The 23,631-nt window shown below is 37.2% G+C and overlaps 2 long non-coding RNA genes across 2 annotated transcripts in view; one reads left to right on the top strand and one right to left on the bottom strand.

Moving 5' to 3' along the window:
- Positions 1 to 23,631, bottom strand: part of LOC132325775 (uncharacterized) — a 191,158-nt gene that overhangs the window by 112,042 nt on the left and 55,485 nt on the right. The gene's annotated exons all lie outside the window — the stretch shown is intronic.
- Positions 12,071 to 14,274, top strand: LOC132325774 (uncharacterized). Its single transcript, XR_009486010.1, has 2 exons — positions 12,071 to 12,140; positions 13,796 to 14,274. It is a non-coding gene; the product is annotated as an uncharacterized LOC132325774 (long non-coding RNA).

Genomic DNA, 23,631 nt, shown 5'->3' with positions numbered 1-23,631 from the left:
AGGACTTTCCAACTCCATTAGAAAAAAGGAGTCAGAAAATGTTTTTTGTCATAACATTTCCACGCAGAAGAATTATTCTCAAAATGCTCCTACTTGAAATGTGGTATGGCTTTTACTGTACTTTGATGGTTTTCAGAATGTGCTCTGTGAAAATGAGCAGGAGGAGGATGACAGACCATGTACCAGACTGACCAGATCACTACATATTAGAATATCTCTTTCTCCCAAGAATATTGCATATTAATCCAATCATATAGTTTCTGCTTGATATTCCAGTATCCCAGGCATTTTAATTTCTTATAATTTCCTTGAAACAATTCATTTTTCTCTTGTACCTCCATTACCTCAAGCAGATGTTTCAGGGTTCATCATTCTGATGACACCAGCGGGCTGGAGGAATCTCCTGCACTCCCAGAACTTGCTCTTCTGGGTGGTTTACATTTGAACATTCCATTTGCACCTCACAAGACAGTCAGCTAGTGACAGTGTGCAGTTCAGATAACTGGATGCACAGGTTCAGGACACAATGTCACAGAAGGAATTGACACACTCAGGTCCAATACTTTTTCTCTGTCAGCCCATGCTGACCTTCATATTGCATCTTGCTATCAGTGTAGGGCACCCAGAATATTTCAGCTAGCACCATTTCTTTGGATACGCAAAATGCAGTTAGGAGCTCTAATAACACATTTTTTACTAAAAGAATGAGGTTCCACTCAATCTCCATCCTATATGTTTTCCTACAAGGTCTATACAGACAAATAGCTAAAGCTGGTTGCATCCTTCCCTTGATCAATCCAGCTTCATAACCCTGCTGATAACTACTCAATAAAGACAAAGGAAGGGTGGAAAGAGCGACAGAAAGACAAGAAAGAGAAGAGTCCAGCTCATTTCAGTGTCAAGAAACTGATAGATTTTTCAGCTGTTTGCAGCACTGTAATCTCAGATATGTTTCAGAAATGGCTATGCCTTGTAAAAATTAGTAGCTATAAAGGATGGCATCAAAATGTGCTCAGCAGATGCTGCCACAAGTCTTGCTGACACATTTAAGTGCTTATTCCAAATGGGATATACTGGCTCTGCAATTACCCTTCACAAGTTCTTTGTCTTTTAAGTATTAGTCTTCCATCTCCTTTGTAATCTGATTTAGTGACTTCCTAGAAATTTCTTTTTCCTAAGCAGTAACAGTTTGTTTTTCCTCAATAACACACAACAGGCACATTCATCATCAACATTTTGTGGCCTCTTCTACCTCAAAATGACACTGGAGCCTGGGTATTTCAGCTTCATGCAATATTCTGGCAACATCCAGAATTGAAAAATCAGTGGGAATTTAGTCAGCTCCCAGAAGGGTGTGCTACAAATTATGGCCCAAGATTACGCTAAATTGCCATTTCAAGGAGTATCACTGAAATTAAATGAATGAAAAACATTCTCTGTACCAGTCCTTCAGTGCTTCTCACAAGCAGATCTTTACCACAGATGTAAAGGTATGTTTCAACCCTGTCATGTATCTTAGAAATGTTGTAAACTACAGAAAAAAAATCACCAGAGCCATGCTCATACAAGCAATAATATTAAAGTATGACCAAAACTGTAGAAGTGCTGTTTATGAAGAAATTGTAGCGCAGAGAAAGCAGTGCTGCCAAGTTGCACTAGCAGCCTATTTGCCTTAGTTTTTTATCACTATCAGTTATTATCTTGGCTCATTTATACAGGATTTCCCTCTTTTTAGGTTTTTTCATTTTGTTTTTTTTAGGTTTGGGGTTTTCTTTTGTCTTTTTGTCTTTTTTGGAAAAATTATTATTATTAATTTTTTTATTCCTTAAAAAAATATTTATAAAACTGTTAGATAAAATATGCTTCTGGCCATGAGGGCAAGTAAACTGATTTCCTGGAATGACAGTAAAACCAATTATCTCATCCGCCACCTATCATTATTAATTACCGTGTTACAAATACTGGAACAAACAAAAGGCCAGGAATGTGGAAAACCAGGTTATAGGGCTCCTCAGACATTTTGTTGTGGCCTTTTCATAAAGTCCAAGCATAATTAAAGGTATTAGAAACAAAGACAGCAACAGTAAATCTGCTCAATGAAATTACATAATTAAATGGTCCATTGTAATTTGGGATGGCACCGTCCAAGAAGCAGAGATTAAAATATGTTAGAGCAAAGTGGCTACACTGAGTGGCTGACTGGGACACTGTTCATCACTTCTGCCATAAAATCAGGTTGAACTTATCACTTACAGAGTATTGAAAAGGTCTATCTTTATCTGGATGCTATGGCAAAACTACTTTTTGCTGTAATTATAAATCCTCAGAGTTTAATCTTGTAGCCATCCAACCTGGAAAGAAACCTGACTTTGTCACTGTGATCATCTACCAGAAAGGTCAGCAATTTTGCTTTAATGACACACAGCTTAAGGAGCCAAACTCACATCTTTTGTTCACTTCTGCAAGGAAAAACCTGCCAAAGATCAATAGGAGTAATGACTGAATGAGGACTCATTTAAAATTTTAGTCTTTGGCCCAACACCAATAATTTTAACACTGGGCTAATTTAATCTTTGATGTAATTCCACCTCAGTCGACAATTTGTCCTGTCTCAAATTGTACCAGTAATTTTAAAAGCATTTAAGCAGTTATTCTTTCGAAAAATGTAGAAAAATCATCTAAGAAATTAATCCTGAAAGCTAGTTTTTGCGACCTTAATGAACAAATGTTGTACATAAACATCCATGCCTTTATACCAATACAGAACTTCATGAGAAAAATCAGAAAGTTACATTAGATCCAAAGGAAAATATATCTGATAAAACCTACACTGAGATTTATGTGTTTCCAGAGAACACACTGAAAAAACCCCAGAGAGATCTTTGCTTATTTTGACTTCTTGCCTGGTCTGAGGGTTTGTTATACATCTAAAAGTTGAGCTGAAATATTAGAAACCTCAGTGAACTTAGACTGTTTTCAGCAAGGCAGGATTTGGGGCTTAGACTCATTAAGGAATGTCAATCTGAAGCTACAGTCAATCTTAAGGAAATTTTTTATCTGCTTGGAGGTTTAACTGGCCTCCCATAAAAAAGGAACCCTGAATTTACAAATTCATGAAGACAAAAATAATAATTTATGTAACTGAGAATATTTAAAAGATCAAAACACTTATTCTCCCCAACTGTTTAAAATTAAAAAAAAAAAAAAATTACAGGAAAAAAAAATAAGTGGTGGTGAGGGGCTTTATATTACACATGCTTTGTAATATTTCTTCATTATGTACCCAATACATATCTAGGGTTGTTTGGCCAAGTCATGAAACTTGGCAAAACAACTTAGGGGAGCAGTTCAGGTCCACAGGCATGCAAAAATAATTCAATTACCACAACCAAATTTTTTTTGTTTGTTATGATTTTGACTGAATGTGCTTTTCTTTCCAGAGCAATCTTTTCCATTTTGTTTGTTTCATTTTGCTATTTCATTGATGAGGAATGCATCCAGGGACAGATGAATTAATCTCCAATTCCATATGTGTACCTGGGAGTACTTCAGTGTGTTCAAGAAAACAAAGCTTCCCTAACCACTGTCCTGACTGATAAAGGCACTTTTTTTCCCCCATTTGTCCTAAAAGTGCACCCTAAATGCTCTCTTTCGTAATTCCTGAGGGCCCTGTGCAGGACACTGGAATTCCCATCTGTACAATGCCCTCTTTCATCTGTGTGATCACCAACACATGTTGGAGTATATTTCTGAAAGTCTGTTTTAAAGCTATGGCCATGGGACACCATGTGACCACTGAATCATTTTCTTCCAGCTGAGGGTACATTTTATCTTGCCAAACATTTTCATAGTTTGTGCAAGCAGTTCCTGAAGTCTGATTCAGCTGCTCATGATGTGGCTGTCTGCTTGTCTGAGTGCAGGGGGAGGTTTAGGGTTTCATATTCCTCTCCACGCTCTAACTTTTAATCCTCTGAAATGTTTCCTGAGTGTTGAACATATGCCTGTTTGATTATTCCTGGCAAATGATGTTTAGGAACAGTTTGTTGATTAATTCTAAGGCATGCTGTGATGGCCTTCAAAGAACACCTTAATAATTTTAAGTAAGCCATGAGGAAAATAACTTTTTCTTCATTCCAATATACAGCAGCATTTTTCATTTTAATGAAAATAATATTTTCATGGTGTATTAAGAGAGATTTTTGGGGTATGTAATATTCTTATCTACAGCATATTTAGTAGGATTTATTGCATACACCCTCCATTTAATGAGGTCAAATACACACAGCAAAGTCTGTTAATCAAATAAAATAAGTCAGGCAGCTACAGACTTTCAGTAACTGAATCAGTGGAACCAAAACCTACTAGCAAACTATAGCTATCTCTAGAAGTTTTTGGGGTTTTTTGGGGCCAGTTCAATATACAATATGTTTAATCTACTAAAGCATTGATAACCAGGGAATTTTGTTATTAGTGAGCACTGTCAGACAAATACTGCCCTCACTCAACCTCTGCTTTTCATACCAGCAGGTCAGAGTGCTACCCAACACCTTGGACAGTCAAGTGATTACAACCACAGTGACACAAAGTGGTAACGTCAGAAGGTCCAGGCATATTAAGAAGCCTTTCAGGGCTACAAGGATTTTGTTTCCACCTTATTTTTGTTTCTTTTTGCTTGAAGATTCTGCTGCTTAGCCTTACATGTGGGTCACTGAAAACTGCCTAATGTAATGTCTGATGTAAACTGTTTAGTATTATCAATACCACAGCTAAGCCTAGGCATCCACAAGGCTTTCCTAAAATTGTAAACTCTTAAAAATCTTCTAGGCATTTGAGACACAGAAGGCCTAACTAGTGAGCAGGCCCATTTCCCAATTTCATTTAAATCCTGGGTTTTTATATGCTGCATTCAATCTAGCTTTAAACTCCCTCAATTGACATGGCTTCCTCTGCTTCCTGCAGGAGACAATTCCATACTCTAACAGATCTTTCTCTAAGAGACAGTTGTTTCCCCTGATATTCTGCATAATTGTTCCTTTTTAAATTTAATGCCACTAATGTAAATTATACTCCCTTTCCCTTAATTTGTATCACTGTTTTTCAAAGGGAACATAACAAAAGTTTCAATGGAAGGGAAGACTGTCTTGTGCAAACAGTAAAAAATTAATGTTAGAAAGAAAATTTACCTTATTTCTATGAAGCAGGGGATTAATATGATGAAAACCAACACAGGACTGTAGCTCATGCTGTGTAGTGGAGGAACAGAACTTCAGCAATGAAGTTGCTGAAGACCTTCACCTATTCCACTACCCATTATTCAGGTAGGCTATAAATCTGGTAAACTTTTTCCACTGGTGGACCTTACTCACTAATCAAGCTTAATTAGCAATTTATGTAAGGGCTAGGCTCCAAGGTCTTTGAAATCAGTGGGATTCTTTCCATTATTTTCATAGGGATCTGGATGATGCCTGTATTATACATGAGAACAACATTGCACCTGACAGTGTGCTAACAGCAGGAAAGTAAATAATGTGTGAATATCAAGAAATTAGAATTTTCAAAAATATCTTTTACATATTTTACTTCTGCATTTCTGATGAAATCACCTGCATCCTATATTTTTAGAAAAGGTTTTCCAAACCCTCTCAACTTTCACTTTAAAGTTATTTAAACTGTAGCAGCATGCCCAGTGAAGTATCAATTTCTTTGACAAAGAATTCATTTTCCATATAGTTTCAGCAACAAAGAACTTTAACTTGTTTACAGGAGTTATAAAAGCAGTAACATGAGTACCTCCCCTCAATGTTACTACACTAATTTAAGATAAAGTTTCACAGGGCATGTATTATCACTTTCTTTCTTCTCCCTTTCTAGTTATCTGGTCAGTTGAATTTCACAGAACAAGTTTCCTCTGGGAGTGTAGAGGGAAGCACTGATGGCAGCTGCATTCTACCTCTCTTGCATGAAGTTCAGAGGGGTTAAAGGCATTGCAGCAAGAGCTCTCAGCCAGCCCTGCCCTCTGCCTCTCACAGAGAGCCAGTCTTGCTATTCCGAATGGTGGTCAGTTTTCACCCAGGCAAAGCAGGCTGATGTGTTGGAGAGGAGATAACACCTCACAGCTTAGCTCAGCGAGGCATCCTAAACCTTCTGAGCCAGGCCTAAAAGGATACACACCCATGCCTAATATGTGGACTTCATCTCTCTGCCTCTCCTAGGAACTCTCTCTCCGCTTCCCTATGTGCTGAACTCCCATGTTCGTGCTAAAGCATTGCTGGCCCACTCAAAGCAAACAAAGCAGAGATAATGCTGCTTTTCTTTCCAGCCAGAAATGCTGGTTTTCTGCTTAAATGCATACCTTCAATGGCTCAGTGGCAAAACTTGCCTTAGGTAAAAGAAACAGAATTATGCAATTTTCAGCTAAAATAATTTTGCCCTTAAAAAGAGAGGGAAACATATCTAATCCATTTTCCCAAGGGGAGCCCACTTGTGAAATTCTAATTATTTTACTGGTCTAAGTAAAGGTCTAAGCTCCCTTCTATTAAAAAAAATAAAAAAAGAATTTTAGACTAGGGCTTATGTGATGCTAGCAGGAAGCAATCTTATGGAGCCCTGTGGCCTGTATGGGTTCCAAACTGGGCCAACAGGTCAAATGCTCTTGAAATAAAGCATATTACATTCACAAATTACATGCATAGATGTGTATATATATAAAGATACAGATCTTAAGAAGACATGAAGTGCAAACAGTCTGTATTATTTCTACATTTCCATATTCCAAGGTGAAAGAGGGCAGTGCTGTCTCCTTATCACTCTGTCAATCTTAGAAGTCTGTTCTGCAGACTTGAAAGGAGTGAAGCTGAAAGGCTTGGAACATGTCATATTTAATGGGACTGACTGAAATAACTGCTGTGAAAGTACACTGTCACAGCCTAATAAAACTGCATACCCAGCAAGGCCAGGCTCACTACAAAAATGCTCTCTTCAAGCCCTCTGATTATGGTGCTAGGTCACAGAGGTGCAGCTCAAACCACAGTAGTGGCACATGGCTAGCACTAGTTCAAGTGTCCAAGACATTGTATTTCTCACAATTAAGAGATGTTTTCTCCATAATGTTTTCTCCTCATGCCATGACCCAGCATGCAGACCAGCAAACCTCACCCAAAAAGGAGCTGGGAACAGCCCCTCACCTGAAGCTCCTACAAAATTACCTGCACAATATAGACTAGACTAACAAACTTTCCCTTATTTTCCAGTCCTGCCTTTTTTCATCTCTTCGGCACTTGAGAAAGCTCTGATGGATTTTTTTTTTTATGGCTTGGCACTTCCTTTACTGGGCAGGAATTATTATCAGTGGTTAGGAAATCTGGTTTTCTACACAGCTGTGGAAAGAAGAGGTTATTTCTTGTTTCTCATTAGACTTGAGCATGGAGTTCATTGTGTCTCAAAAGCAAAGGAGTCACTAGAAAAGATCTGTGCTGTTCTCTTAGCACTCAACTGTGTCCGCCAGAGCAAAAGGCCCAGATGGAGCAGAGATTTCCCTCTACTGGAGGAATGATTTTCCTGGCAATTGTGGTGATGCTGGTGCTGAGAGAAGCAATAGATATTGGACTGTGGTTGGTTTAAGAATGTGCTGATCCACCACAGGTGAGACAATATTCACTAAAAGCTGATTCCTGTCCTCTGCTCCTGGAGACCTCTGCTTTCAGACATCAGTGAAGCTTTATCTCTTCCACTTAAAATTGAAGCCCAACCCAAAAGCTGGATGCTACTTCCACTCCACATTGCCAGGGTTCCCAGATAAAAATGTTCTAAAGTTCCAAAATTGGGATGTTTCTCTGCAGGATTTTTATAAGCCTCTTAAGTTCCTGCATGGGCTATAACAACCTCATTTAAGCTGCAGGGTATCTTCACTGACATCAGAAATTTGGCTCAATACCCTCCAGTAGATGGGCAATTTGTTTTCATAATAAACAATACCACAAATCACAAGAAAAGCAGCATAGCTGCCAAGATGTCTCTAGCCCTTGTAAGAAAAAAACCCAAATCCTTCTACAATCAAAAGATTTTGTTTTCATTTTGGTGAAGTAAAACATTGCATTCTCTCCCAGGGTTTCTGTCTCTGATTCTATCAGTCTTTTGGCATCAGGGACAGTAGAGACTGCATTGCAGTGTGAGACTGCAGAAAGCCACCTTGGAACAGGAAAAAAAGAAAATTATAAGAAAGATTTCAAGCAAAACTGAATGTGAAAACTATGAGACAAACTTAATTCCCATTATGAAGTATTGACTTTATTAAAACTACCTGTTTGCTGCCCCCTTCTCTGAGTTACTATTACCATTTTAACTTACCCTCTATGGAGGAAGGAAAAACTTTTTTTTCTGAATAAGCATTAAAAATATTACAAATTTATGATGAATACAGCAAACAAACTAAATAATAAATAGAAAACATGCTTGTTTAAATGAAAGTATTACTTAGGTGGTGAAGCTCATGTACCATGAGAACACCTCAGAGAGATGTTGTTTAATGGTGAGCATTTCTTCACTCTATATTCAAAGTAAATAGCACCCATAAACAGTTGCTATTCATCAAACATAGAAGGACTGGATTTGGATGCATTTCCATGTACATTTCCTTAGTCTCTGATGTGCCCTCTTCTTAAGCAAGTAAAAGGGAACAGAGTACACACTGTCTTGAGAAGTACAATTTGCTTTTCAAAAAGATCCCTGAATGCTAGCAGTGCCAAGACTCCAGTACATCTCCTTAGTTAGGATTTTTGACAGAACATAGCAGAATTAATTATTCATTTTCGCTTTCTTCCTGAAAAATAGTAAATAGCACAGCATACACAGGCATTTTAACTGTCAAGGATATATTATTTTACTTGTAGATTTTATTTCTATAGGCTTGGTTTGTTCTGAGACTCATAGAAAACCCTAAAAGACAATCAAGATAAAAGTGTCACTGAGACTGTAACAGCACATATTAGCCTACATATCATAACATTTGAAGCATGTTTCAAATAATGTAGAAAACACAAATGAGCATTTTGAACTCGGTTCAGGAATCAGTTTGAGAGTCTGGAGCACAGAAGAAAGGTCTGATAGTTTCTTTCTTTAAGTACAACTTCTCTCCTCTCTTTCCTGGCTGTTAGCAACCCACAGGTTAGGATTGTTATGGTGCAGGAGGTCCTGTGGTTTCAGAGGAATGTGGGAAGGACATATTCCAAAGTGTCTGTGATGACCAGGACAACTTTCTTTGAACTGAGACCTGGGCTGTCACTGTAGGCAGCTAATATGTTTCAGAAGTCAGTTTTTCCTGTAACATTTACTCAGCATGTAATGGATTTTGGTTGTTTTGTTTGTTTGTTTGTTTGTTTCATCCATTAGAAGGGAGCCATGAAGCAGAAAGGAAGAAAATATAATCTGAAAACATATTTTCTTTTTTTTTCTGAGCTTAAAATCCCATCCCTGGAAGGTGAAACAATATTGTGAAATCTTTACATGTATTTAAAGAGAACTGGGTTATGTTCTGACTTCACACTTGACTAGGATCCGAGCCACTGCATTAGGGAGGATGCAGAAGCAGGTTGCTCCTTTTGGTATGGAGTGCAAAAGCAGAAGATGCCTGCCCAAGGGAAAAACGGTAGAGTTTTGAACACTGTCAAAGTTCATGTGTATATCAGAGGAAACTAAATGACATTTGCTTGCTCTCACACAAATTACTTCAGTGTCATGAGAAGGTACTCAAGTAAGACTTAAACTGGAAAACTTTGATCACTGTAGATCATTCAGAGAAGTACAGAGGTGCATTTTCTCTGTTTTTTGGTTTCCCTGATGCCCCACTGACATAGTTCTGCCCTGATTCAAAATCAGCTGCCCCGGGCTTGTCTAGGCTGGACTGCACTTGCCTTTGTGTAAACTATGATATGTCATAACACCAAAATCACTGCAGGCTTTCAGTTTACTTTCAGAAATGAAGAACCTTGCTGGAAACTTAAAACTGCTCAGTAAATTCCAGATGTCACCACAAACTGGAATCAATGAATCCAGTCATTCACTTATTATGTATAAAAGGAAAAATGTGTTTTTTAAGAAAAGCAGACATGCAAAGAAAGTGAGAACTGCAGGGGTGTAAATCACAGACTGCAAAGGGCAGTATTTATAGCCTACTTTGAGATCAAGATTATCAATTAAGAATGATAAGAAGCCAGGACTTTAATTTGAGCAAAATGTTCAACTGGGGAAGCAGGACAGACATAAGAGGATTCATTTTGAGCTATTAGCTGTTTGAATTGATTATTAAGAGTCTGGAGGGACGGTATCACTGCAAGCATGTTTTCAATCACTAAACTCTCCCTGACCTCAACAGTGGCCAGATGAGGCTCCAAGATAGAAGAGAAAATACCTGTAAGACTTGACCATGATTCACATTGAGGCAAGGCCTTTCTAGTGTTTGCATGAAGACATGAAGAAAAACATGAAATACTTGTCTCTCTTTGCCTGTCAGAAACTGGCCACTAAATACCATGATTTATGGTGCATTACCCTAAACTGCAGTGGATTACACTGAATAGTTGGTACACGCCGCCACTCCTTTCACTTTCCAAGCTGTTTGATATTAGCATTCATTTTTCTACTGGAGAACATCAGCTGAATTTTATAACCAGTGTGGGGTGAAGTGAGGTTAAATCTGCCCACTGATTGTTCTTTCCATGTTCCTCCATTCAATGAAACAATAGCAGAGCTTTACACAATGGAATTCCTCTGGAAAAAGCAAGTGAGAAAAACCTGGCTACAGCTTACAGAACCACAGGGGGAACTTAGCTAATTATATGATAGAGCCATTTATGTTTTATGTTTGACTCCATTCAGTAAAATAAACACTTCAGGAAGCTACCATTCCGAGCTTTAGTTTTTCCAAAAAGTGAACATTCTGTAGATAATGGGTCTGGAACATACACCATGTTTGCTGACTCTTTAAACTACTCTAACACCAAATGAAATGAAATGTAAATTTGATCAGGAGAACAACTAACTTTGCCCATGTTGTCTACATAAGACTAGGTGATAATATGGAAAGTGGGGAACATCAGGAAGAGGAAGATTTACTTTATAGGGAAAAAACCAGACTTCCTTGTTAAAACGTTTATGGTAATCACTGCATAGATTACAAAGGTATTGTGTTTCATGGATCACATATTTTATTATCTCGATACCCTTAAAAGATAAGTCTGGAACCCCATTGTTGTTGTATGTAACAACAAACAATTTGCACATAGACAGAGCAACATGCCCTGGAAAATGTGCAATACTTGATCAAGATGTGCTTGTGAACATTATTTTGTGTGTCTATTTTCTATGGCTAACAGACTTTGTCACCTTTTTTTCCTTTTGGTTCCCACACAGATACTACTAACTCAAATATGGATGCTCCAAAGGAGACAAAAGAAATATGTCTGGTAAAAGAGACAGGTTGTGTTTACAAAACAACGTCAAACATTACATATATATATATATATATATATATATATATACATAATTAGGAACTCAAAAGACCTTGGCTACACATATCCAAAAGTGAATGTAGATAATTGAGTGGAGTAATGAGTTAGGAATAAGTATTAACTAATGAGTTACTACCAGGCATAATACAATTTTCATTAGTTTCTATGCAACAAGTTCTGTTATGTAGAGTTTTAATTAAGATATTTCAAAAATGTTCTTCACAATATTTCCAAAGACAATGTCATCAAAATGCCCATTTATTGATAATTTGATGAGGAAATTCATCCTGAGAACCTTTGCTAGCAGCAAACACTCCAACTCCTCCAGACTCCTGCTTCCCTGGGTGCTGAAACTACATATATATGCTGTTTGCCATAAATACATTAGCAAATACTCTCTATCTTATTTTAATTTCATCATAATAATGAATATTTTCTCACTACGAACACTTGACATTATAGGAAGCTGCTGCAATTCTCTTTTTTTAAGTGGGTGACAGAACATGTAAATTGTTCTACATGGCTCTACAAAAGTATTTCACAACTAGTTGTAACATCTAGTTTATTCATTCAAAAGCAAGAACTGGACATAACATTCTCATCCAAGAACTGCTGATTTCACCACAGAAAACCAAGGTAAGATTTATTGTGTAGAACAGAGTTTAGAGTACTGAAGCATTTTTATTGGAAAAAAAACCTCAAACCATGATTTTAACAGCTTGGTAATCTAAATTGGCTATCAATGCCACTGTTCTTAAAGCAGCCTCTAAGACTGGAGTACTTTACTGCAGAACAATCTAATGAGAAGGCATATACTTATATAATTTTACATCTATGTAAGAATCAGATTTCTCATCCTTAAAAAAATTCAGGATTGCAAATATTTTTGTACTCTGCAACAGAGAACAAGAAATTCTCTATGCTTCTCTTGAACTTAAACTGGGAAAAGGTCTTTATGCTTGTGCAAATTTTTTGGGTTGATACATAAGCATAATCAGTTCCTAAGTAAAAATCTTCCTGCAAAACATTTGTCTTTTAACAAAACTACGTTTTTTTAATGAACTTGAATTTATGTATGGTTCCATGATAGGTTTTTTTGGGGTCATTTTTAATCTTTCATGACTTTGACTAAATAAATTTAATTCATAAGGTGGCTTCCTTCACATATTTTATGAAAATTATTGCATACCATTTAACCAACTTTTATGTAGACTAGCAAGGCCATGGAAAATGAAATTAATATTTTACAATGACAAATTTTCGGTTCAGAGAGGTAATGATTTGTTTCATAGATAACTCTAAACCTCTGGTTTAAATAAAAGGAAAGTGTTTATTGATTCCCAGCCTTTTGAACCTGAAAGATTTTATGAGTTCACTGTGTAATTCTAATGAGAGCTGTCTTAAAGCTGGATGTTTAAATTAAACACCTTAAAGGAAGCACCCCAATAGAGCAGCTTTGCTGGTTGGCATGCAAATCCACCTCCTGCTACCTGTGCTCTGCTGGTAGAGCAAAGAAAGGCTCAAACTGCTGCCTGTGGGCAAGAGACACATTTCAAAAGACTTCCATTGATTTCCAGTTTAGAATCAAGGTACATCAAGAAGTAATTGAGGCCTGACTTCATCCTGACAAGAATGCATCAAAAAGAAAATGCAAACCAAACAGTGGGCTGGGAGAAGAAGCTGAGTTACTGTACCATCCATGTCCATGTTTGATTGGTCTGTGGCTACAACCACCCTCACAACCACCTTATTGAAAGCACATTTTCTAAAATATTCTTTAAAATCAAAGGAACATACTATACTATGTGCCTATTATAAATACTATAAAATGAGATTCTAGTAAGAACTCTGCTTTACAAATCAGAGATTATGTGCTTTCAGTTCCCCTGAGGAATAGAAATAATCCAAGGATGATGTACCCACAAGTAAAGGCTGTTCTGTGCCAAGAATTTTAATCGACAAGCAGTAATGCCAAGACAGCAAGAGACAGCTGTGTAAGCTAAAAAAAAAGATATAGTTTTGATGGAAAAAATAGCATGGAGTCATTCAGCAATTGCAGCATTATTTTGTAGGTTGACACACCAGTTAGTAATGGGATTTGGGCAGGTGACGTAGAGCTCACAGCTGTTTGGGAACTTCTATAATTTCTTTTCAGTTAAGCATTCAACCCTTCAAATAAGTGTTGCTGAAAGAAGTTACATGATCAAGAACTGTTAGGAGCACTAGCTCCCTTTTCTGAATTGGACACTGAGACATAACCTTGAAAGTGCTATTGCCTACATCTCTTGCAGGCAGATACATCTGGAAGTCTTGGACCTGCTAACAGAAGACAAGGAAATCTAACCTCCAGGAAGAATTTGTTCTATGACCCAGCTAGCTAACTTACAAAGGACTAACACACAAATGTCTAGACACCTTCAGCAAGACAGGCAAAATGTGCAGCTGGGTCCTTGGAAATCATCTGCTGTTCTAATCTGAATCACAATAAAACCAGTAAGCTGAAGCTGTCGGTCAAAGATACTGCTACTTCCATGAAGTGATAACTGGGTTGCCTTCAGCAAGGCACTGGCACTGTATCTGTCACTTCTTTTAAGGTATCACTCTGTCAGGACAGCACAGGACATTACCCCCGTGGGTTTTGCTTTAAACACTGACACATGGTCACAAGCACACAAAATAAAACAATGAAATGTAGAACAAGTTCCTCACAACTCAGTAAAACAACACAACACTGAAATGCTTTTGTCTCTAAAATAAAATAATCCTCAGAGCTTTGCTCTCTTCCATTTGTTTTCATTCACATCCTCTGAAGCCAGCAAGTTCTCCTTGCTGTGGAGGGGAACAATTCCCAGGCAGACAAACTGCACTTGGACACCTCCTAATACCCCACACAGCCATGCTGCTCCGGGAACAGCAAGTTCAGTCCAGCTGTTAGAAAGCAAGGCCTGGGAAAAGATGACCAGCGATAGGATGGAGACTTCTCTCACATCCATGAAAATGCTGTCCATCCTCTTATGAAATTTTCTCCTGGGCAATTAGGAAACTTATATACAATTGAAGGAGATAATTGAAAATTAATGGACACTTGCCCTATGTGTAGCCTAATTGCTGATCTGCAAGTAAAATCCACTTTCCTGAAGCAAGAAACATTTGACTTAATGCCTCTGGGGAACTGAGTAATTGGTAAGTTTGTTCTGGCCTGCTGCATCTTGTCTTCAGTGAGTAGCTCTATCCCTGATACAAGCCCTTAACTTTTCCTTCTGTACACAGATTTCACTGGTGTAGAAGCAGAATACTCCTGAGGAACTTGTTGTCCGTCCTGTAGTGGAAAGCAGGCATTAATTCCAACACATTTCACTGTAATTCTTCATCTAACCATGCATCTCAGTTTGCTTGTGAGTGGTTATCAGCCGCCTGCCTCCTCTCCCTTTCCTAAGCATGGCATGATGAAATGTAAGAAGACTTAGTGTCATCCGAATTCATTTTTCAAGCCTTGACATCTGTTTATGACTATTGCTAGAGTGGAAAAGAGGGAAATCTCTTAAATTTCAGAGATAGTATCTGCTGCATCCAAATATCTGACTAAAGCCTGCTGTTTTATTCCCAAGAACAGCATATGTGGACTGCTTCATGCAGCTCTGATTTGATGCAGAGTAACACTAACACTGCCATAACACAGCATCTGAATGACCTCTGTGTTGCCAGTTTTAAAGCTTGGCATTACAGCCTCATTGTGCAATTTAGTAGCCTAGAAATCATTTGCAAATCTTTTTACAGCAAGAAAGCAAAGCTTATTTTTCTCAAATCCAAATATAAGCAACAAAACAGAGGCACAACAATATTTTTTTCTCCTCTTCCCTTATGCTGGATATCTTATTAAAGGCATTTGTGCTTTAGCTTCTATATTGACTGAACTGAAGCACAGGAATCTTAAAGTGAAAATTAATTTTTTATGGTGGCTACAGGCATAGCTTTTGCTTATGCAATTTACTGGTACCCCTGCCAAGCAGCATGTTTTTCTCCTTCTGCTTTGTTTACCATGTGTGGGTGTGCAGAACACTCAGTTGCAGCAACTATATCTCTTTTCCTGTATCTAAAGGAAATTCAAAGTCTGAGTTTATATATTTCTGCAACTCTAAAAAATTCCTGGGCACAGCTACTGGAGCAATGTCCAGTAAGTGTTTAGGGCAAACAGCATTCAAATTTATTAATGTATCTTCACTGTATCTTCCTCAGCCCTTTGTTTAGGTCAGAATGATTTTTAGATGTGTTGTGCTACTACATCCGTTTAATGACTTAAGAAAGAGAAGAAGAATATAAAAAAAATCACAAACTTACCATGACTTCAAATAGACTTGAAAAGCCAATCCTTTAATTTACTATCAGAGGTGTTACCAAGCTTATAAAGCAGCATCTGGGTATCAAAACCTCAGTGATGGGCACAAAGAGTCTGTAAAAGTGCAGCCTTCAATCAAGAAGCAACAGAGATTCATAAATCTGGTTTTGATTTGAAAGTAATTTTGAATCTCTACAACTTATTTCATATATAAATACTTAAATTTGATCCTTCTCCTATGTGGCTTCTTGTAAGGAATAACAGTATTTGGAAAAATTATGGAGTACAGCCCATTTTCCAGCCACTGGAAGATCACTGTACTTCAGCACGCTACACTGGTCTTCGCTCAGAATTACTTTAAAAGCACAAAACAACTTTATATTTTCTCTAAGTAGACATTCCAAAGCCAATATCATCACACTGCAAGGATCTCACGTGTATCTTCAATGTCCATTTACTCTGTATTTAACTCTACCTCATCTCTTCTGTCCAAGCTTACAGCAAAATAATTTGACCTTGGCCCTGGATAACTGCAACTAAACCAAGTCAATGGAGCCACGACAGTAGTTGGAAAGATCTCCTTCAGGTGTTTAAGCACTAATTTTTTCAGAAAAGTCATGCTAAATTGCATTCTTTTAGCTTTTAAGATTTCAGAAATAAAGTTTAGAGATGGTTAGAGACTTAATCAGGCCATAATTCAACCCCTTCCAGTGTGCCAGTGTCTTTACTGTAAGATGTTGTCCGGAACCCTGTTTCTGTCTCCCCCACAGTGATTTTTGCTTTTGCAATGATATGAATTTTCACAAGCAGCCCAAAGCTGTGTGTCTCTTCACATCTATACTGTCTGACAAAATCATGTCCATCTGGTATACACTGACATAACCTCATGCCTCTTAGTATTCTCTTCTGCCCCAAATAAATTTTCTGTAGAGAACAAAATGCTTCAGGATAGTGTCTCAGGTTTTGTTTGCTTACCCAACCCATTTTATAAAAGAATAAGCTATTTCTTTCCAAGCTTTCTTCTTTACCATGACATATTTTCTTACATCATTGTCTAGACTGAGTTTTAGATTTGTAGGACTTTTGGGGCTGCTTATTTACTGAGCAGCTCAGTCCTATTTCCAAGTAAGTGACAAAGTTAAGTTCAACAAGTTGTAGCACTTGCACTTCCTACTTTCACTTGCCATTCTCTAGACATATTTAATACAGTTTCAATTCTCATCCTTCAGCCTTTTACCTAGGCTTTCTCCTGCCTACATTTTTATCTGAATAAAGTGGAATTAACTTTTTGTTACACTGTCATGAAGTAGTTCCCAATGAAGTATCAAAGCTGTATTTCCAGCACATTGCTCTCAGTCATTATGTAAAAAAGCATTGTTTCCCAATTTCTTCCCACCCCTGGAACTCCCCCAGAAAAGCTCAATGCAAGGAAGAACAAACAGTAATGGTGGAAAAACTGAGCAAAGGATGTGGTAATGAGAGGATGAGACCATCCTTTTCAGCAGGAGCATGGATCAAAGGGATCATACCACTGGTAGGGCTACAGTTCCTATTGAAATAAATTTGAAAAATCAAAACCAAAAGATTGGTTTTTCTTTTCCTTGTTTTTACATTGCATAAGAGGCTTTTTAGTGACTGAAGGGTTTAGAATGGTAAAAAAGTCCCATGAGTAATGTACCACTGGACCAGGCTGATGGCCCTTTTAGAACACCATGTCTACATGGCATTGATATAAAACCAAGTCTAAACTTGGAGCCTTACTTAGAGAAAAAAAGGGTCATAAAAACTGTTTTCTTACATGTCTTCATTCAAAATGACTAAAGATAAGATTAACCCCTCAGCTAAGCTGCTCTCCCACTCCTGCACAAACCTTCTCCCCAATATTTATAATGACATAAATACCTAAGGGGCAACTTTATGAAAAACATCTCTGCTTTTGATTAATATTAGCTTAACCGTAGCTTCTTCTGAGTTAAAATTGAGAATTAAAGCCCCAAAAAAAGCCAGAATTCATGGATCATGTTCTCCCCAAACAAAGCACATGAGAGTTCATATGTCAGAGAAATTTTTACATTTTCAAACGTAATTGGAATTGAGCAAAGCAAAGTGTTACATTTGCAGGCATTTGTCTCCAAGTCCTTCATAAAGTTCAGTCCTTTGAGAAAGTGTAAAATATTTATAGAAACAAGAGATCCATCTCGTGCTTGGTCTATGTCAGTCTATCACACAGCAGATTATCACATGCTGCTATCGATTATTTCACGTCGATCACAACACCGGCTGAGAGAAATTCCCCTCTCTAAGAAACTTGATGAAAGTAGGAAACACAAGAGGTATTTTAAGTGGAAGCAGCTGTCTGAAATTTCTTAGTAAGGTTGGTTCTTGGTTCATCTGTTCAGTTAAAAGGTTAGCAAATAGCAAGGGGGCCTGAAAAATGTAGGAATTAATTTTAGATGGATTGTCATTATTTCTTTGACTTCTCTGGAACAGCTCTCAGACCTCTGAGTTTCATTCTCACTTAATTCCACTCTTGGACTAATGCATCACATTCTTTGTTATTAATAACAACATTTTTCTTACTATGTCCAAGGCAGCTAAAAAAGTGTTACAGAATTAATTTTTTCAATATCCATTTCAAGCTCAGTTTTGAGAAAAGGTAATCATCTTTCCTTGTAAAAATCTCTACTAAACTGAACAGAGAAAAATATCTCTTTTGCAGAGAGGTTTCTTAGAGTGAGCGTGGGAGCACACACACCAAATCAGTTTTCCACAGAAGATTATTTCTTGAAACAAAATTTTCTGCATGATGAACATCATCTTCTCTCCTTTTGTACTTTGGTTATCTTCTTATGCTTACATCATCAATGTAATTGTGGGGCTGAACTGGGAAAAATTCGATATTTCTGATATTTGTACATTATAGATGTTTCTACATTAATTTTATGTCTCTCAGCTGTTGCATCTTAGTTCAGAATAAAATTAGCATCAAATTATATCTTCCTGTGCAGAAGTCTTTTGGTTTGTTTGACAAAGTCTTCTGAAAATTAGTAATGCTGTCACCAAAACAAACAAAATAGAAGATGTAAAATCCTATTAGCATGTATGACAATGGCAATTCCCCCTGATTCCCTGTTTCCAGTTTAACATAGAGTAAATTTCATGAGCACAATCAAAGGCACTTCACTACTAAATATCAGTGTATATCTCCAAACCACAGAGGATAGATACTCAAAATAGCTACTCAAAAAAACAGAAGAAGAAAATAAATACTGTCAAAACCACCTACTCTCCTCCAGCCTTCTTCTTGGAAATGAATGACCTATTTTTGTAAAAAATTAACAAAAACCAATAAATCTAATGTGATGAAGGAACAATCTATGGAAAAATTCATTTGAAATTACCATGATGCTCTGACTGGGAAGGAGTGAAAGCAGAGTGCTAAGGGCAGAGAGCATGAGGCAGTCCCTCACAGGGCTGCTCCCTATTGCTGTCTCCCAGCACTCCAGCAGCTTGGGGAGGTCAGGACCTCCCCAGTCTCCTGCTGGGCCAACATCACCGTGTGCTTTGTGGGGAAGAGGACACCAAGCCTGGCGCTGGCCCCAGGATCCCACTTTGCTGCCTGACATAACTCTCACAAGCATCTCTTTCAGGAAGTCTGAGGAGGAACATAAAGCAAGAAATACTCCAGCTTATTTTTCAGAGAAATCAAAGAATATTTTTGTAAGAGAAGTCTGGAGAGTATATTTTGGAGTTGGAGAATGTTTGTAATACATTTGAAAAAGTTTCAAGAGCCTTGACACTAGAAACAATGAAATAATAGTTTTTGCTTTCCGGATTCTTCCATTGCTTACAGAAACCAGCCCTTAGACAATCTTTGTAAATAAGCAGGGCTGCTTTCAAGAAAATAAACTTTTTTATAAATTTTTCCTTCTTTCAGAAAAAACAACAGGACCTGCTGGAAAAGCTGTCTGGTCAATGCTGGAGAGCAGTAAAGTGTTTTGATTAAAAGACCTTTAGTTAATAAAACCCAAAGTCAGAACACTGGAAAAATGGGACTAACTGCAATATTTCAGCATGTGCTGACTGAAATGCAAAACACATTGGAAAGTACTGAGAGGGAAAAAAAAATGTATTTCAAATATACTGTTACATTAAATATATTTAAAATTTATTTTAAATATACTCATAGGTTAATTAGGGTAAGATACACAGCCCTTACTATTATGTAAAGAGTAAATGCCAGACAACTATCAAAAAAGGTCTCTGTAAGAGGCTGCTGAGCGTGGGCCCAGCTTGTGGTGTTCTAATTGCAGTAATTATTTTGTCTTTTTACTCACAGGTTGTGCAAAATGCTTCTAAAGCATTCATCAGAAGAGGAGCAGAGACACTGTCCCTGTGCCTGCTATGGAGAGATCCATTTTACAGTTTCTGCTCAGATCACTCTTACATTTTGCATGTTTCCAGTGAATAATTATGTGAAATAACATACCAGCTATGCACTATGAGTGCCCCATAGCCAAAAAACAAAGCAGTTCTCCCTCCCTAATTATATGACTGTCCTAAATACCCTTATTTAATTTGACAGTGACAACATGCAGACTCTTGGGGTGCGTATGGGGGCTCCATCACTTGACCCTTTTCTTCCTGAAACATCCCCAAATATCATCATAACCCTGTTTCCACTGCACAGGCCCAATGTATCTTTAAGCATCTGCATAAATAAAAAAACACTGCCCACATTTTGGAACTAATTTAGACATTACTGTACAATATACATTTTATTCTTTACCAAGAGCTCACCACATAAATATAGTTATAATGTTCCAGTCAGGACTGGAACTTACCACAAAAAATTTGATAGTTATATTTACATTTTCCATAGCCCAAAATGGTTTAAGTGTAGAGGTATATTATATTGATTATGTATCCATTGTTGGGTACTAGTTTTGCCAAAGTCCCTTAAACCATGAATATTTATCTAAACTGGATGTGTGTTTTTCATTTTGTATCTTCAATAATGCTTCATTGCAGTAAAATAGTCCCTCCAAGTTATTTGACAATTATAATTAATCTTTATATACAATTTTGACCATTAGTTAACAAAATAATGCAGAGGTCTCTCTGAAAAGCCACACATTCATAATTTATTCTTCTTATTTTCATTTTATTTTGCTAGAAAACATCAGTTGAAAAGACAGTTTTAATTAATGTCTTCTTCAGAAAAGAGTTCCTAAAGTTGATGAAGTGATCTGTTTTAACAGTTTCAAAACAAAATAATCCCTTTTGTATGTTTGAAATGATTTTCAATTTGAAATTTAAGACCAAAAAAATATTGCATCCAATGAAAATGAAATGTTTGAAAGGTAAAACATGCTTTCAGCAAAATGTTTTGCTGTCTTACTGAAACTGTACACTCTTGTACTGACTTGAAACCTAATACAGATTTAAAACTATTTTAATACATGTATATAAAGATTCATCTCTCAGTATACATATAGACAGATAGGAAGACATATGCAAATGAAAAGTAAGATGGAGAAATAAATATAAATATATAAATGAGCACACACTTATGCCCACCAGAGCCATCTTTGAAATCTAGTGGGCAGTTTGAGATTGAGACTGGCCATCAAACAGAATCTTAAAAATTTACATGCTTCCTGCACTCAGGTGCACCAACAATAAACTGTTAAATCAGTTGGGTACTTTCTTAAAAAAAAGAAAAAATTCTATCAATAAATGCCTTTCTTCCAAGGATGAAAGGAAATAAAGGGAGTTTAAGGCTTTGAAGGGAATTGAAAGTGGACTCCCAGTATCCATCTCTGAGTTTACATTAAAATCTCATTATGTGCTTAGGCCTCTGAAAGGGGTTTGGCTATAAACACAGACTTTTAGAGCAGCAGCCTAAAACTTCAAGGACTGCTGCTGGTATAAGAAAGAGATTATAGATACTTTAAAGAGAAAGTCTGAAGTGCTGGTAAGTTAGTTGATAGAGACAATCTTTAGGAGAAAGCAGAGAAAGGTGCTGAACAGAAGATTTAGGGCTTTTTGCCAAACATCTTCCAAAACTTGAAAAACTTATTACTTTCTAAGCATAATTAAAAAATTATTTTACTCCTGAATTTACTCAGCTCTCCTTAAATGTGTAACTGATAATATTATTCTCACTCTACAACTTAGCAGTAGGCTTATATTAGCCCAGTTTAAATATTTCACCCAGCTGGAAGTTGTCAGCACAAGGAATAGGAGCAAGGGAGCTGCAAACCTTCTCCTGCAAGTACATGCATGCTGGCACCCTTTCAGGTTTATTTGTTTTTAAGGTTGTGCTAAGGATGTTAGGCTTTGATTCCATCATTTGTCCTGGTTTTGTCCCATTTACTGACAGTGGATGATTCAGATTTCAAACACACTGCCTTCAAAAGAAAAAACACTACATTTATCTTTGTCTTAAAATTGGTGTGCAGTGAAACCCTCCACATTCACATCTCCCCCAGTGCCTGACAGGAGTTTTTTGAAACGGTGAAAATCGAATAGAGACTGGTTGGGGGTAGGAGCAGTGGGCAGAAGCAGAAAATAATTGCTAGAAAAATATTTCCTGAAAATAATCCCTTGCAATTTTCATTTCCTTGTTCTAACTTACAGATGTGACTGGCCTAGAACACCAAGATATTCTGCCACCATCCAAAAGCTTTGAAAAACTTTGGATTCAAGTGCTAACATCAAATTTAAAATTTGAAATGTGTATATCATAGTTCTTATTCAAACATAGCCCCAAAACTGGGAACATATAAACATAAAATCAAAGAGAAAATTAAGATTCCTCCTTCTAAATAGCTCTGCAATACAAAAGTCTGTAAATAAATTTAAAAAAAGAGAAAATTCTTCCAGAGGTAAGAAGCCTGCAGTATTTTGTAGCAATCTACTTAGTGAGAGTTTTGCAAATTATAATGAATTGAAGAATTCCTATTTGTGCAATTTGCATTTGGTCACATGCAACAATAAAGCATTCATGGACTTTTTACTCCTATAGAAATAAAAGAAGCCCCTTCTTACTGTTTTGGTACAAAATCAGAATATTCATGTAAATGAGCCACAGTCAAAAACAGGTCTGCAGGAAGTTCTGGCATTTGACTTGCAACTGCTCATTGGAAACTATGTTCTTCTCACAGAAGCCAAGTTTGCAAAGACTGAGCTTTCCTTACAGCTACTCCACAGTCAGAAGAAGACAATTAAGTTTTTCTCATGTCTGACTAAGCTATCAGCTAACAACAAAGTCCAAAATATTAAGGCCTTAATCTCAACTAACTGAGAAGTGTTCATCCAGCAATGCAGTTTGATGAAGTGCTCTATTCCTCATCCCTCATCAGCTCCTGCCCTAACAGAGGAACAGACCCCATTCCACCAGCAGCTGTGAGCAGCTCTGGCTCTCTGGCCCTGTGAGACATCAGAAGGATTTGCCCCAGACAAAAAGTATCCCAAGACATTCAGCATCACTGACTTCAGAGAAAGACCAAATAAAAATTCGAGAAGCGTTCCTTGAGCTCCATGCCTTGCTAGGAATGCATCAAATCCAAGTGTTTCAAGTACAGTTATTGGGGTTTAATGAATAAGCATCCAGCTTTAATGGCACTGGAAAGTTTCTAACTTAGTCTAATTTGCTAGCTTCTATTTAAATGCTCTTTTCTCCTAGTAGATCAGTTAAAAAGGTGGGGGTTTTTGTTTGTTTGTTTGTTTTTTTACCTAACAATCTCTGAGAAAGTAAAAATACTCATCTCTAGCATGTTATTGAAA

Source organism: Haemorhous mexicanus, chromosome 3 (genome assembly GCF_027477595.1).
Source record: "Haemorhous mexicanus isolate bHaeMex1 chromosome 3, bHaeMex1.pri, whole genome shotgun sequence".
Lineage (NCBI taxonomy): Eukaryota > Metazoa > Chordata > Aves > Passeriformes > Fringillidae > Haemorhous > Haemorhous mexicanus.
This window is presented reverse-complemented; position numbering and strand designations above follow the sequence as displayed.